At 32.8% G+C, this 11,559-nt stretch overlaps 1 long non-coding RNA gene across 2 annotated transcripts; it reads left to right on the top strand.

The window, feature by feature from the left end:
* The first annotated feature begins 9,085 nt into the window (after nucleotides 1–9,085).
* LOC144573465 (uncharacterized) lies at nucleotides 9,086–11,252 on the top strand. 2 transcript variants are annotated; one of them, XR_013517983.1, is made up of 3 exons: nucleotides 9,086–9,379; nucleotides 9,781–10,724; nucleotides 11,001–11,252. It is a non-coding gene; the product is annotated as an uncharacterized LOC144573465 (long non-coding RNA). The 2 variants fall into 2 exon arrangements; XR_013517982.1 differs by having other exon boundaries at nucleotides 9,772–10,724.
* Nucleotides 11,253–11,559: the final 307 nt, after the last annotated feature.

Below are 11,559 nucleotides of genomic sequence, written 5' to 3'. Positions count from 1 at the left end.
CTGCCCCATCTCCAAAGTAAGACATCTGGGTTTGGACTGAAATCAGGAGTTTCATCAGTAGGGTGTGACAGAACGATAGGCCAACGTGTTAGCATCTCTTTGACTGAAATAGCTTGTTTATGAGGCTTTTGCTGTCCATCCTTAATTGATCTGAGAGGAGGAGCGCCCCAAGAATCATACCAGTATGATACTGATTCACCATCTCCAATCTTCCATATTGCACTCCAGTGAAATAGTGGTTTAATTCTGATAAGCTGATTCCAAAAGAACGAACCATTGGCCATCCACATCTTTGGAGCCGATTGAGGGTGTAATCTCCTTAAGCATGCTACCGTTACTGACCACAAGTTTTTCTCACCCGAATACACCTTCCACCACCATCTTAATAGCAATGCCGTATTCCTTACGGCAAGATTTGGTATTCCCACACCGCCATATTCAATCGGCATACAACACTGCTCCCAATTTAGTAAATGTATTCCTCTGCCTTGACCTTCCATTTTTCCCCATAAAAAATTCCTACACATTTGTTCAATTCTCCCAATCACCCATTTAGGCAGAAAAAAGGAAGTCATGAGGTAAATTGGCAAGCTACCAAGAACTGATTTGATAAGTTGAATTCGGCCTCCCCTTGAAAGAAATTTACCTTGCCATCCTTGTATTCTCTTCTGAACCTTCTCCAACAGTGGAACATAATCTTGACGATTTGGCTTTCTCAAAGTTAGTGGCATTCCCAAATATGACATAGGTAAAGAAGCTTGAGAACACCCCAACACTACAGCAGCTCTCCGAATTTGCCTTTGAGTCAAATTCAGAGGTAAGAATGAACTTTTACTATAGTTGATTTGCAGCCCCGAGATACTAGCAAAAAGTCGAAGAATCAGTTTTAGAGTTACCATGGTAGTGAGATCTGCACTTGCCACCATTGCAGTATCATCCGCATACTGAAAAGATAGGATGGGTAGCTTAATTTTTCGGGATATGACCCCTGTCAGAACCTGACTGGATTGCTCAACCATTCTTTGTAGCACATCGACAGCTATAATGAACAACATGGGAGACAATGGGTCCCCCTGTCGAAGACCTTGTTTATGATGAAAAAATTCAGAAACTTGGCCATTTAAAACAATCCTAGAAGAGGATGTATTAAGGAGTATCTGAATCCAATTCAACCACTTAGTCGGGAAGTCCCTTGCTGTCATAACACGGAACAAAAACTCCCAATTGATTGAATCAAACGCCTTGGCAAAATCAATTTTTAAATCAATTTTGACGCCCCGTCATTTATATTTCAATTTCTACAACTATTGAAATTAAAATAATTTATTACATCAATAATTTAACAATTTTCTTCATATTCATTTCAAATAAATTTTATTTATGTAAATTTAATTTTGTTGATGTGAATAATTCATTATGATAAATAATTTTGTAATTACTAACATATATTACATCTCTAAATTAATATGAAGAAAATTAGATTGATACGAGACTTTTAGAGAGAACAAAAATATTCCATATCTCTTGATTAAAATTATAATTAGAAAAGTTATATTATCCTTCTGTCTCTATATTGATTTCTTTTTAAATAGAGTAACCAGATTAATTTAAACGAAATAAGCACTCAAGATGTTGGATTTCCGAAAAACATCTTCACCGAAGCAGTGTCACGATGGATTATGAAAGGCGTTTTGCTGAACAAACACTTACTGAAGGGTGTCGTCATATATAACATTTTGAAAATCCAACACGTTGAATACTTGTTTCGTTTGTATTGATTTTTTTTTTTCTATTTAAACAAAAATCCTCTATATTTCCAAAAATTTCATTAGTCAGTCAAAGTCGCTAACTAAGTCTCGCTTAATCTTTTTCTTCTTTTTTTAGAACTGTCTCGCTCAGTCTTTTTCATGCCAAGCGATCCTTAAGTGCTAGAAGATACAGAGCTATACTTTCTTTAGTGCTAGGAAAAATAAAATTTGATCGGTATTAATTCAACTCATTCTCAATCATCCCATATCCTACTATTATATTGCATTCAATTGTTGAGTAGTCAAGCTAAGATAATAAAAACGTTTTAGTAAGATGCAAAAAAACAAAAAGTTATATATTTGATTCCATATGAGATTTGTACACTAAAAATGGCAATATATAGTTTTGTATTGGCATAAATATGAACTAATAAAAATATATACTAAATGTTTGTCATAGTTACAATATTATGAAATAAAGTTTATGATTCAAAAATAATTATTAAAAACTTAAAATTCGTAATTTAAATATAATACAAAATAATTCGCCAATGGCATGTTAGCGTCCATACGAGACACCAGATCATAACTGCATGTTTCACAGGGTATCATTTTGAATTTTTGATGATGTGAGATATTTCTGTTAAAACATTTTTGTAACTTAAATTGTTTCTGTAATTAATGAAACGACTTTAAGTCCTTTATTCAAAAAAAAAAAAACTTTTTTTGGTTAGAAAATCATTTAATCTGAATATTTTATATCATTCAAACCGAGTCATTTTCTAAACATCTAAAAATTAATAAAAAGAATCTAAAAAATATAAAATTTAGTTTATAAATATATATTCATATGAAGACTACGTTGAACGGTTTAGATTAAGTGTTAAAATTTTGAAAACAAAAATAATTATCCGTAGTACCGATGAATTTGCACTGTATGGATATTATATATCATATTACCATGGTCACACTCTTGGTCCGAATTCAATCAATTGAATTGTCTGGAGGTCAGGTCTTGTCTTTCGTCAGTACTGTTTCTGTTTGGTGATGCCGATGCTGATGCTGATGCCTTGTTTGTGTACTCAGTCTCAGTCGCTTTAATCACATGCAGCCACAGGAAATGAAATGAAATGGCATGTATCATGTATGTAGTTGTAGCCTTGTAACCTTGTAACCTTGTAGGGGGCTAATGCCACATTTTCCGGCCATTTTTATTAATATCCCTAAAAAAAAAGAAAATTTTAAAAATGCCCCTGTCCCCCAATTTTTATCGAATATGTCCTGACCGCCTGGGCCTGGGGCGGCCCAAATAACCCAGTGAGGCGCCCCCCCCAGTGGCGCCCCATATCACAAGTGAGGCGCCACCCCCTGGGGCGCCTCACTGGTATTTGTTTTTTTTTTTTTTTGAGAAATCTGAGGATTTTGATTTGAATAATTTTGTTGAAAAAAGTGTTGGGTTTATGTGTATGTGTATGTGTATGTGTATGTCAAAAAATAAAATATTATGTATATGTGTATGTGTATGCTAAAAAATAAAATATTTGAAGAGTTTTGTGAAGAAAAACAGATTAATCTGGACCGCACATCTTAATGGGTAATTTGACTAATCTGGACCGTCGGTTAAAGAATTTTCATGCAATTGACTTCTCTGAAAATAAAATTCTCCGGGATAAACAGAGCGGTGCTTCGTAGCCTCAGACATCGCTCGCAGGAAGCTGCCGCCCCCCTGCCACCCCCCGCATACTCCTACAATCAGGTCACCAAATTTTATATTTTTTGAAATTTTTTTACTATTTTTTTAGATTTATTGAAAATCACTGTTTTTGGATGGTCCCGAATTTTCACATACACATACACATACACATATACACATACACATATACATATACATATACATAAATAATATACGGTTACCAATTTTTTTTTTTAAATACCAACCGTAAGAACATAAATTACATAAAAGACCCTGAAAACGCTAAAATTATAAAGAACGGTCCAAAACTCCATAAAGGAAGACTTGGATCGCGAATCTGAGCCATCCGACGGTCGGATCGAGCTGGAAACGAAGTTAGCTTGGATTTGGGGCTGTGGAGCTCCTGTCAAAATTTCAGCACGATCCGACGGACGGATCAAAAGTTACACGCCTTTTCGTAGGACCATGTTGCATCATTATTTTTTTTTTTTACTTTTTTTAAAAAAAAAATTTCATGTATATTTTCAATAGAAAAATAAAAAATATTAAAATTTTCTGTTTTTAAAAAAAAGTAAAAAAAGTAAAAAAAAAAAAAAAAATTGGTAACCGTATATTATTTATGTATATGTATATGTATATGTGTATGTGTATATGTGTATGTGTATGTGAAAATTCGGGACCATCCAAAAACAGTGATTTTCAATAAATCTAAAAAAATAGTAAAAAAAATTTCAAAAAATATAAAATTTGGTGACCTGATTGTAGGAGTATGCGGGGGGTGGCAGGGGGGCGGCAGCCCCCTACGAGCGATGTCTGAGGCTACGAAGCACCGCTCTGTTTATCCCGGAGAATTTTATTTTCAGAGAAGTCAATTGCATGAAAATTCTTTAACCGACGGTCCAGATTAGTCAAATTACCCATTAAGATGTGCGGTCCAGATTAATCTGTTTTTCTTCACAAAACTCTTCAAATATTTTGTTTTTTAGCATACACATACACATATACATAATATTTTATTTTTTGACATACACATACACATACACATAAACCCAACACTTTTTTCAACAAAATTATTCAAATCAAAATCCTCATATTTCTCAAAAAAAAAAAAAAAAAAAAAAAAAAAAAAAAAAAAAATACCAGTGAGGCGCCCCAGGGGGTGGCGCCTCACTTGTGATATGGGGCGCCACTGGGGGGGGCGCCTCACTGGGTTATTTGGGCCGCCCCAGGCCCAGGCGGTCAGGGCATATTCGATAAAAATTGGGGGACAGGGGCATTTTTAAAATTTTCTTTTTTTTTAGGGATATTAATAAAAATGGCCGCACATTTTCCATTATCTTTTTAAATTCAAACCTGACCTGCATATTGTATTATTGTGCCACACCACATTTTCCATTTTCCATTTCCCTTTTTAATTCTGTCTCTCGATCTGTTCTTCGCACTTCAACCAATAAATTAAGAAAATATCTCCTTTTATCTTCTCACTTTTGTAATAATTAAGATGATGTATCATTATTATTTCTAACATATATAATCTTCTTCCTTTAAAATCCAATCATATATAAATTTTTTAATTTCAATTTTTATCCATTTGTATGTGATACAACACATTCATTTATTCGGTACTAAAAGCAAACCACCATATATATATTCACTTCAGATTATATGTCCAAATTTTTTATAATAAAAAATAATTAATAAAATAAAAATAGCAGAACAAAAAATAAATAAATAAATTTAAATCGGTCGGTGACTGCTTGGTACAAATTGAGTGTTTAAATTAAATAGGTACGATGCAAATTGCAAGAACAAAGATTTAGGGTTTCATTATGACATTGTTATCTTTTATGAATTTTTAGAGATCAATTTTCAAAATACATCAAAAGGAAAATGGAAAGAGAAAATGGTAAAACATAACATATCGGATCGTCCTCTATGTTTATATTCAAACTCAAAATTTAAATCAGTGTTGTAAAAAACGTCCGATTAGACCGATCAATCGGTCAATTAGTCGTCGGTGGTGACCAAACTATCATGGACTTTCCCGACTAACCGGCCGATTATTCTTGATTATTTCTGATTAATTACTTGACGGTATCATATCCGTCCGACGACCGCAAACCGTTATTTACAATATTGATTTAAATTACTTAGATGATAGAGGTGAGAAGTAAAATAGTTGTTGAAAATGAGGAGAGATGATACATTATTTTAAAACAATATTATGTTAATATAAATAGTTCTTTTTTAATTGGAAGAATGTCCGAAGGCTTTGCAATTTGTATAGAAATAATAATTAAGTCTGTGCTGATTACAACATTAATTTACATTCAAAAGCCATTACGGATCACAAATTAATATTATAATACAGATCGCAAATTGCATATTAATTAATACCAGTGTTCAAAATTTCAAGTGAACCCAACCAAGTTCGTTTATCTGTGATACATATTTGTTGGGTGGGTGGGTCATGGGTGCAGAATTATACAGGAAGTCAAGCAGATTTTAGGGAGAATTTCATATATACCACTCAAAAACTATGAAATTACATATTTATCATTCAAATTTCTATAATTACACATTTACCGTCTAAAAATTGAATAACTCACATATTTATTCAATTAATAAAAATTGAGATTAATTAAGTTTAAGATTATATAAAATATAATTATTAAGATATTTAGTCTCTTCTCCTTCTCCTTCCCTTCATCTTTTGCGCACAGATTTCTTTTCCGTCTGTTTTGACATAACTTTCCATTTTTTGCTTAAACTCTCCTCATCTCGTCTCTCCCACTTAAACTCGGATAGAAGGGGCAGCAAACTAGATTTAAGGATTCAAACTTCAGCTTGATTGTTTAAAAATAAGGTAACCACTCTAACTTTTTCAACAAAATAAATCATACTGAATTCGACGATGATATTGCAACCACTGTAAAAGTAGTAACTGAGTTTGAGAATACGTGTTTTATTACCGGCTCAGTTTGGAATATATGTTTTTAATCTTTTATATTGGGTATAAAGGAGAACGATTCTAAGGAAATAAAAAGAGGATGCTAAATTAATCCTTAATTAATTATAGTTTTAAGAAAATTAAACATAATTAATATGACTTTTGGATATATTTGATATATACTAAAGTTATATTGGGTAAATATGTGAGTTATTAGATTTTTAGATGGTAAATATGTAATTTTAGAGTTTTTGAGTGGTGTATATAAAATTATCCCAAGATTCTATTTTACATTGCGAATAGTGAGATATAATGCGTGACCAAGTGTGAAAACTTAAAGCAAAACCTGTTACTGATATAATTACATTTATGACGACAATTCACTTAAGTTTAAATAAATGTCAATTTTAAAGAATTAACGTTAAATATTTAATTACAAAATATAAAACTAATTAATGCAATTAAGTCTTATATATATAGTTACGAATTAGCAAAATTAAATTAAATTAAATTAATTAATGTTAAAGAATTAACAATTAAATAAATTTTGTATATATTCAAGATATATTCTGTAGTATCAAGAACAATATATAGATGAATAGAACAAGTTATAAATCAAATAATGTCATAATCAGTCAATCGTATTTATGTTCATTTTTATTAATTGAGGACATGCAGATTTAATTTATGTCTCTGCTGAAATAAATTCAAATAACTAACAAAAATATACTAAAATTACTAAAAAGGTAGACACCTGTACGTAATAAGTATTTAAAAATATTAACATAAGAAAGCAGAAGTATAAAAAATAAGATTCTTCCAATAAAAAAATAAAAATATATATGAATGAAAATAGATAGGATTAATTATAGAAATTACAGATTTACGGTCGGCAGGCACGTGTTGCAAGTATTATTAGACATATTTAAAAATGCATATGCCATCCGGTTTTGTAATTTTTACTGAAAAATAAATATAATAACGACATTTTTTGCTCAATCCAGTATCATGAATTGACATTTAGTGATTCAGTGCATGCTCTTTTAATTAAATTTTATATATATGCATGTTTCAGGTGAAACGAGGTCTTGCTATATATGTTCTATTGGTTAGATTGTGGTATATATATATATATATATATATATATATATAGCAATATGTATAACTTGTTGGATGTAGGTACTGTAATGCCCCTAAATGCTAATAAATATAACTAATTAAGTTGGATGTACGTACAGCTCAGCTCAATGAAGCGATACAAGCTAGCTAGGTGTCAATTAAGGAGCTCAAATTAAGATGAAATTGATGCATGCCGTATTGCCGTGCCGTTCGTCAACAATTAATGCAATCTGGTAATTATTCGATTCTCTTTTAATCTATCTTTGCGGTTGCGGTACACAATATGAATATATATAAGTCCCCAACAATTAATTAATTAATATATGCAAGGATTAATTGGGCAGCGTGGGCAGCGAATTGGGCATGAAATTAATTAAACTTTAAATTGCCGGACCGGACCGGACGGACGTATTTAAGTTTGTTTCCTTTTACTTGACGAAAGCCATTAAGTGGTAAATAAGGTACATGATATATATACAAGTAGTGAACGGGCCGATGTTTGGCCCAATTTTGCAAAATTGAGAGCATTAAGAACTGTCAGTAATCCATAATAATTAATAAATAATCCAGTCTCGACGAATTCAAGTCGTTTAACACCCATCCTTTTCCTCTTCTTTTAGTAATATCAGAAACCAGTTGAAGAATAAAACAACTCACAAAATTAATTTCCAATTCCATATGCTGTCAGAGTATAGGATGATCCTAAGCTCTTCATGCTATCGGGTGCTTGACCGATGTATGATCATCTCTTTTTACTATACTTCGGCGCTTGTTTTCTATTATAGATGCAAACAACATTGTCATGACTTGTAAAAACAAACCGCTACCAATTCATTTCAGGATGGTGATTCCTCTACGGTACCCTTTAAATAAAAATATTAAGATTTTAAAAAAAAGTAACCGCCCCAAAATGACGGAGTTTAACATAACTTCATTTTCAGAATTCCTATTTACGATGCTCTGTGTATAATATATATATATATATATATATACTTTATCATTTTAAGCATGTGCGTGTACATATTGAATATCAATTTTAACTTGAGAAGAATAAACACCACTTAAAATAAGTATCAGTCTTTGATCCACTCCTAAAGACAATATCTTCTATATAAAAAAAAATCCCAGGTTTAAATATAAATGAAAAATCTTTTATGGATATTAAATAGTCGAGTTGACTTTTAACTTTTATGCAAAATAAAATACAATTGTATGGCGTATCCTGGAAAATAAATTAGAACAATTAATGATCACTAGTGGAAAAACTGGAATCAGGATCGGCCTATCTGGATCGGCTATACGAACAAACCGATACTAATACCTATCTGGATCGGTTTTATTAATAAAATCGATCCTAAAAACTAATCAAATCACAGCCCATGAACTAATAGGATCTGTTCTTAGCTTAGAACCGATCCTGATACTATCAAAATCGGTTCTAAGCTAACAACCGATCCTAATTAGTGTAGTATTAAGATCGGTTCTTTATAATAACTGATCCTGTTCTTTATAATAACCAACCCTGACAGGTTATTTGGCGCTATGTTAATTTTCATTTCGCGTTAGATTTAACAATCAACTCTATCTCCATCTCTCTCTCGCGCTCACTGTCTCTCCCTCACATCTCTCTCTCGTGCTCACTTTCTTCCTCTCTCGCGCTCACTGTCTCTCCCTCACATCTCTCCCTCGTGCTCACTGTCTCCCCGCCTCTCCCCGCCACTGCCTCCACGATGCCTCTCCGCCTCTCGACCCAAACCCTATCTCCCCGCCTCTCCGTAATTTGGTTTTTTGGTGCTTCCCCTGTGCAATTGAAGGGAAATAGAGAGACACAGCGCCTTCAATTTCATGCTTCCTGACTCGCAATCCGTGGTACTTTTCTCAAATTCGTCTCTGATCCGTTTGATTTTTGTACTTTAGTTTTTGCTCTCTATTGTTTTGAACCTTTTTTCTAGAACGAACGAAAAACACAGCAGGTATTACCACCTGTATAATTAAAATCTCAGTAATTTGGTTGGAAGTTTTCAAACTTTTTTTTTTCCAAATTGATTAATTTAACTACGTTCTTTCATGGGTAGTTTGGTTTTAGGGTTTTAAATTTCAGTTTAGTTAGTTTTGGTTAGTAGAGTTCACTTTTGTAGAACAAAGGTTTCTCTATTGTTTACATTGTGGACATTAATGTGGGATCTGTTTAGGCATAATCTATGGTTTTTGAAAATAAGCCCTAATTTTGTGTCCCTAATGTGAAGTGTGATTTCTTCAAGCATAATCAGGGTTTGCGATTTGCTTCTCTGGTGCTCGGAGGTGCTATTTTCTGTGGTATGCTGGCTGAATTTTCTGACGGCCGGAGACGATCGAGGCGAGCACCTTGGTGCCGGCCAACTCTTGCTGCCATTTTTGCATTTGGAGCCTTTCTCGGGTAATTTCAAGCATCTTGGGTTCGTCGAAAGTGAACTGTATCAGATTTTATACTTGTACCGGATTTAATGATGGTATTACAGATAAAGGAAAATTTAGACAGCATTACTTTTAATTTTCTAGACTAGGAATATGATTATGTCATATAGGTTGATATTTAATAATTGTTTGGAATGAGTTAATTTAGGTCCATAGAAGTATATCTTTGATGCATATTTTTTTACTTTTGATTAATCTGAACTTGAGAAGCCTTAAAGGCATGCAATCTGAAAACTGTATGTGAGGATTGGTTCCTTTCTGGTACTGCAAGGCAAGGTCTGGTATAAAATGCCAACATTACCAAAATGCCGCTCAATTGATAACAGAAGAAAGGATGGATCTGGTTACGTGCACTCCGGTACCACTGGTACCATTTCTGTTACGTGCACTGGTACGAATTTTTTTGTTCTATTTTTTTATTTATTTCTGGTATGTACCCAAGATGGATCAGAGGCGAAGCAACAATTTTTTTTTTTGTTATATTTTTTAACTTGTGTTTTCTTAGTCTCATTTCATGTTTTTCTTTTCTGTAATTTACATTTAGTTTTTATAGCTCAACTGTATTGAGCTTTGTTTTCTATTTTCAACTTGTAGTGTTGCCTAAGTTATTCTGAGTCTCTTTAATACTGATAATGAATTTCAGGCCTTCATTGAAGCCACTAAGGAACCTTGTGATAATGAATATTAGTACTGTAGTGCAAAATTGCATCAGAGGCTGAAATCAAGGTGCTTTCGTATTGTCAGACCAAAAGCTGACGAGGTATGATTTTCTTGTCTTATTCTTCACTTTAACTTCCTCACTTCTAAAATTTTGGGTTTTTAGACATTCGCAGGGGATGCAGAGGATGTATGTAACATTCTTCAATATAATTATTAAACCTTTTAATAAGCATAGTACTCTGAGATAGCATACCACTGGTATTGTACCTGTACTGGATTTGTCTCATTATGGTATTAATGCTATCTTTAGAGGCTGTACTAATGATTATTTCTTTTCTTTTGTCAACTTTTAATAATTATGTCTTTGTTATTTTAGGAGAAGGTGGCATCTGACAAAGAAGATGAGGTTGTATCTGACAAAGAAGAGGCTGTTCCTGACAAGGAACAAGAGAATGAAGATTGATTGATAAGTTTTATTACTAAGTAGGTGTTTTCTTGTTATAGTGATGATTGTCTTTCTACTTGTAATTGTGGTAGTTGTTAGGGTTGGTGGTATTTGGATTTAAACTCTTGTTTGTGTTTGAATTTAAACCCTGCTTCAATTATATCTAGATTCACAAAAAAAAACCTGCTTCAATTATTTTCTTGTCATAGTTCAGCAGCAAAAAAAAAAAAAATCCTAATGTATATTTAAAAGAAAACCCAAAATAATAACTATCTGTATCGGTTCTTGTATACAGCCGGTCCAGATTATATACTATTAAGATTGGTTATTTATAAACAACCGATCCTGATACCACTATTTGGATCGGTTCTTTAACCGATCCAGATTATTGGAGTATTAGTATCGCCTTGATCAGGATCGGTTGTATTCCGATACTAATATGCTTATATAACCGATCCTGATTCTATTTTTTCCACTAGTAGATCCTATT

This window comes from Carex rostrata, chromosome 21 (genome assembly GCF_964058835.1).
Source record: "Carex rostrata chromosome 21, lpCarRost1.2, whole genome shotgun sequence".
Taxonomy (NCBI): Eukaryota; Viridiplantae; Streptophyta; class Magnoliopsida; order Poales; family Cyperaceae; genus Carex; species Carex rostrata.
This window is presented reverse-complemented; position numbering and strand designations above follow the sequence as displayed.